The sequence below is a fragment of the Triticum aestivum genome, chromosome 6D (assembly GCF_018294505.1).
Source record: "Triticum aestivum cultivar Chinese Spring chromosome 6D, IWGSC CS RefSeq v2.1, whole genome shotgun sequence".
Classification (NCBI taxonomy): Eukaryota; Viridiplantae; Streptophyta; class Magnoliopsida; order Poales; family Poaceae; genus Triticum; species Triticum aestivum.
In genome coordinates, this window is record NC_057811.1 from 428,781,868 (window position 1) to 428,787,733 (window position 5,866).

Genomic DNA, 5,866 nt, shown 5'->3' on the forward strand with positions numbered 1-5,866 from the left:
ATTGTCGAGCTATTGAGAAGTATGCTATTGAGAAGATTGAGTATCGAAGATGGCCCCTAAAAATGTTGTTGAGAGCTATTGGTTCGGTATGTTGTCCGGGGAACAATTGACTGTGGAAGAAGAACAAAGACAACGAGAAGGCGTAGTTCTTTCTCTTTTTTTCAGTTATTTCATTTGAGTCATAGGGAAAATCATAGTATTAAGGGGGGGGTCCAAATTAGTCCATGTTTAGGTCTTTATTGAATACGCAATCATAAACCTATCTCCGAGTAACGTCGACAGAAATATCTGTGTGTCGCGTTTTTCTTCAAAGTCACAGATGAGGTTCTTCTGGACCGCGAGTTGAAATCAGGGGCAGTTGAGTCTGCTTTACTTGTTCTTCAAGTAAAGTTGCCACGTGAGTTTGAAATCATACTGTTGGACACCTGTTGGTTGACCGTTGCGAGGCACATGCCTTGATTGGTCATCTCACACCTCGGGATTGCTTCGGCTATAAATAAACACCCAACCCCCAATCTTCACTTGTTGGCTGCTCGTTGAATTGACAAGAGTTTGTGAGAGCAGTCCCTTTTTTAGGAGATTTTAATGAGACCCATAGCTTTGATCAGATATATACCTAAGAGAGTGATCAGAAGTAACTTATTTATATCAACATGCAAGCATGCCACATCATCATACAATTATGGATGGGATAAGGCCCACCTGAACATGCAACCATGAATGGGAATAGACCCACCACCACATGCAACCATCCATTCAATTAATATTTTACAATTATACATAATAAAAAATAAGTCGTATGTATTTTTAATTTAGCTTCACGTGTTATTAGTATAAATATTTATATTATACACAAACAAATCCCATTGAAATGTATTTCAACCGATTCCTGCAGCAATGCGCGAGATACCATGTAGTTTAGTTAAGTGATTGAGCATCACATAGAACTAAGTTGATACAAAACGGTGACCTATTACTCTTTGTGAGCTGCACACTCATTAGATGGATAGGTGTCGATTTGAGCAACCAAGTGTGATTGTGGTGTCCCAAGGACTTTGTTTGCCTTGAGTATTCTATCGAAAGTAAATCAACTAAAGTTTGAGGAACTGCACGTTGAAGAGAATATGACACAAAGAGATTTTCTCATGTCTTCAATCACATGTCCCTCCAACTAGGCGTAACACTTTGGCAGATGTGTGAACTGGCTGAAAAATTACTTGTCCCCATCGATCAACATTGGTTATTTCTTAGCTAGCATTCCTTTCGGTACTTGTCTTGTTTGAGTTGTCGCTCTCCGTGATTGTTATCTGTGATTAGTTCTTTACAAATGAGTATGTTCACATTTTTTTCATCTATAACTACGTAGTTATCCTACTTGCACCTGTCCTGATAGATTTCTCCCAATAGCTGGAACTAGTTTTTCCTCCAAGGGAAAAACATGATGCATGTGCATCACCAAGTGCTCCAGATGCCTCCTATGCACCACAAAGGGCAAAAGCTACTACATGTGCAGAACACGGGTTCATGCTGCCTCAAACGCAACACTAAGGTCTCCTACTTCGTCCTCTACAACAAGATCAAAAGCAACCGCCTCTTCTCCAAAACCCATGTCTCATGCTTTAACCGTACACCACGATAAAAACATTGTTGTCTCTTCTACAACACCCAGGCCTCCCATAGCACCAAGGGAAAGGCCTTTCTCTGCCCCCACAGTAACTTTTGGTGTTGCATTGAAGGAAATATGCCCTAGAGGCAATAATAAAGTTGTTATTTATATTTCCTTATATCATGATAAATGTTTATTATTCATGCTAGAATTGTATTAACCGAAAACTTAGTACATGTGTGAATACATAGACAAACATAGTGTCACTAGTATGCCTCTACTTGACTAGCTCGTTGAATCAAAGATGGTTAAGTTTCCTAACCATAAACATGAGTTGTCATTTGATTAACGGGATCACATCATTAGAGAATGATGTGATTGACTTGAACCATTCCGTTAGCCTAGCACTTGATCGTTTAGTTTGTTTGTTGTTGCTTTCTTCATGATTTCACTAGTGGGTGAACAAATAGACCCGGGGGCCATAGGTTTCACTAGTGGCTTCTCTCAAGATAGCATAAGTATTACGGTGGGTGAACAAATTACTGTCGAGCAATTGATAGAAAAGTGCATAATTATGAGAAAATCTAGGCATGATCATGTATATAGGCATCACGTCCGCGACAAGTAGACCGACTCCTGCCTGCATCTACTACTATTACTCCACACATCGACCGCTATCCAGCATGCATCTAGAGTATTAAGTCCATAAGAATAGAGTAACGCATTAGGTAAGATGACATGATGTAGAGGGATAAACTCATGCAATATGACATAAACCCCATGTTTTTATCCTCGATGGCAACAATACAATATGTGTCGTTTCCCCTACTGTCACTGGGATCGAGCACCACATGATTGAACCCAAAGCTAAGCACTTCTCCCATTGCAAGAAAGATTAGGCCAAACCAAACTGATAATTCGAAGAGACTTGCAAAGATAACCAATCATACATAAAAGAATTCAGAGAAGATTAAAATATTGTTCATAGATAATCTTGATCACAAACCCACAATTCATCGGATCTCGACAAACACACCGCAAAAAGAGTTACATCAAATAGATCTCCAAGAAGATCGAGGAGAACTTTGTATTGAGATCCAAAGAGAGAGAAGAAGCCACCTTGCTAATAACTATGGACCCGAAGGTCTGTGGTAAACTACTCACACATCATCGGAGAGGCTATGGTGTTGATGTAGAAGCCCTCCGTGATGGATGCCCCCTCCGGCAGAGCGCCGGAAAAGGCCCCAAGATGGGATCTCACGGGTACAGAAGGTTGCGGTGGTGGAATTAGGTTTTCGTGGTGCTCCTCTATGGTTTCGGGGTACGTAGGTATATATAGGAGGAAGAAGTACGTCGGTGGAGCCACGAGGGGCCCACGAGGGTGGAGGGCGCGCCCCCCTGCCTTGTGGCCTCCTCGTTGATTGCTTGACGTCCACTCCAAGTCCTCTGGATCACGTTTGTTCCAAAAATAACTCTCCCGAAGGTTTCATTCCGTTTGGACTCCGTTTGATATTCCTTTTCTGCGAAACACTGAAATAGGCAAAAAAAATAGCAATTTGCACTGGGCCTTGGGTTAATAGGTTAGTCCCAAAAATAATATAAAAGTGTATAAATAAGCCCATTAAACGTCCAAAACAGAATATATAATAGCATGGAGCAATCAAAAATTATAGATACGTTGGAGACGTATCAAGCATCCCCAAGCTTAATTCCTGCTTGTCCTCGAGTAGGTAAATGATAAAAACAGAATTTTTGATGTGGAATGCTACTTAGCATATTCTTCAATGTATTTCTCTTTATTGTGGCATGAATGTTCAGATCCGGAAGATTCAAGATAAAAGTTTAATATTAACATGAAAATAATAATACTTCAAGCATACTAACAAAGCAATTATGTCTTCTCAAAATAACATGGCAGAAGAAAGTTATCGCTACAAAATCATATAGTCTGGCTATGCTCTATCTTCAGCACACAAAGTATTTAAATCATGCACAACCCCGATGACAAGCCAAGCAATTGTTTCATACTTTTGATGTTCTCAAACTTTTTCAATCTTCACGCAATATATGAGCGTGAGCCATGGACATAGCACTATAGGTGGAATAGAATCATGGTTGTGGAGAAGACAAAAAAGGAGAAGATAGTCTCACATCGACTAGGCGTATCAACGGGCTATGGAGATGTCCATCATAAGATATCAATGTGAGTGAGTAGGGATTGCCATGCAACGGATGCACTAGAGCTATAAGTGTATGAAAGCTCAACAAAAGAAACTAAGTGGGTGTGCATCCAACTCGCTTGCTCACGAAGACCTAGGGCATTTTGAGGAAGCCCATCATTGGAATATACAAGCCAAGTTCTATAATGTAAAATTCCCACTAGTATATGAAAGTGACAACATAGGAGACTCTCTATGAAGATCATGGTGCTACTTTGAAGCACAAGTGTGGATAAAGGATAGTAACATTGTCCCTTCTCTCCTTTTCTCTCATTTTTTGGGCCTTCTTTCTTTTTTTTGGCCTTTTTTCTTTCCTTTTTTTTCGTCCGGAGTCTCATCCCGACTTATGGGGGAATCATAGTCTCCATCATACTTTCCTCACATGGGACAATGCTCTAATAATGATCATCACACTTTTATTTACTTACAACTCAAGAATTACAACTCGATACTTAGAACAAAATATGACTCTATGTGAATGCCTCCGGCGGTGTACCGGGATATGCAATGAATCAAGAGTGACATGTATGAAAGAATTATGAAGGTGGCTTTGCCACAAATATGATGTCAACTACATGATCATGCAAAGCAATATGACAATGATGAAGCATGTCATAATAAATGGAACAGTGGTAAGTTGCATGGCAATATATCTCGGAATGGCTATGGAAATGCCATAATAGGTAGGTATGGTGGCTGTTTTGAGAAAGGCATATGGTGGGTATGTGATACCGGCGAAAGGTGCACGGTATTAGAGAGGCTAGTAATGGTGGAAGGATGAGAGTACGTATAATTCATGGACTCAACATTAGTCATAAAGAACTCACATACTTATTGCAAAAATCTATTAGTTATCGAAACGAAGTACTATGCGCATGCTCCTAGGGGGATAGATTGTTAGGAAAAGACCATCGCTCATCCCCGACCGCCACTCATAAGGAAGACAATCAATAAATAAATCATGCTCCGACTTCATCACATAACGGTTCACCATACGTGCATGCTACAGGAATCGCAAACTTTAGAACAAGTATTTCTCAAATTCACAACTACTCAACTAGCATGACTCTAATATCACCATCTTTATATCTCAAAACAATTATCAAGTATCAAACTTCTCTTAGTATTCAATGCACTTTAAAGTTTTTATCTTGAATGCCTATTATATTAGGACTAATTTTATAACCAAAGCAAATTACCATGCTGTTCTAAAGGACTCTCAAAATGATATAAGTGAAGCATGAGAGATCAATAATTTCTATAAAATATAACTGATAATCCCCAAGTGTAGGGAATCATCGTAGCAATTTCCAAAGGTGGAAGTGATAAGTATGGAGTGTCGAACCCACAAGGAGCTAAAGGTAAGATCAATATTCTCTCAAGCCCTATCTGCCACTGATACGACTCTACGTACACCGAACGTTTGCTTCCAACTAGAAACAAGAAATAAAACTATGTTGTGGGTATGAAGAGGATAACTTTGCATGATATCGGAGAACTAAAATATAAAAGTAGTTGTTGTTATCATAAATTTAGAATATACTACTAAATATTATAAATAGCGAGTGTGGAATAATGATGGATCGGTGTGCGGAATTGTCCTAGGCAATTGTTAACAAGACCGATAGTCGTCATTGCAATTTCATATGAGGGAGAGGCATAAGCTAACATACTTTCTCTTCTTGGATCATATGCACTTATGATTGGAACTCTAGCAAGCATCCGCAACTACTAAAGATCATTAAGGTAAAACCCAACCATAGCATTAAAGCATCAAGTCCTCTTTATTCCCTAACGCAACAACCCCCTTACTCGGGTTTGTGTTTCAGTCACTCACCAACCCACTATAAGCGAATCATGAACGTATTGCAACACCCTACAGCGGGAACCCCTCACGCTTGCGCGACACGGAGGGCACCAAAGGACAGCATCAAAGTAAAACATACAACTCATACCAATCTAGATCATCAATCAACCCAAAGACAAAAGATATCTACTCAAAACATCATAGGATGGCAACACATCATTGGATCATAATATG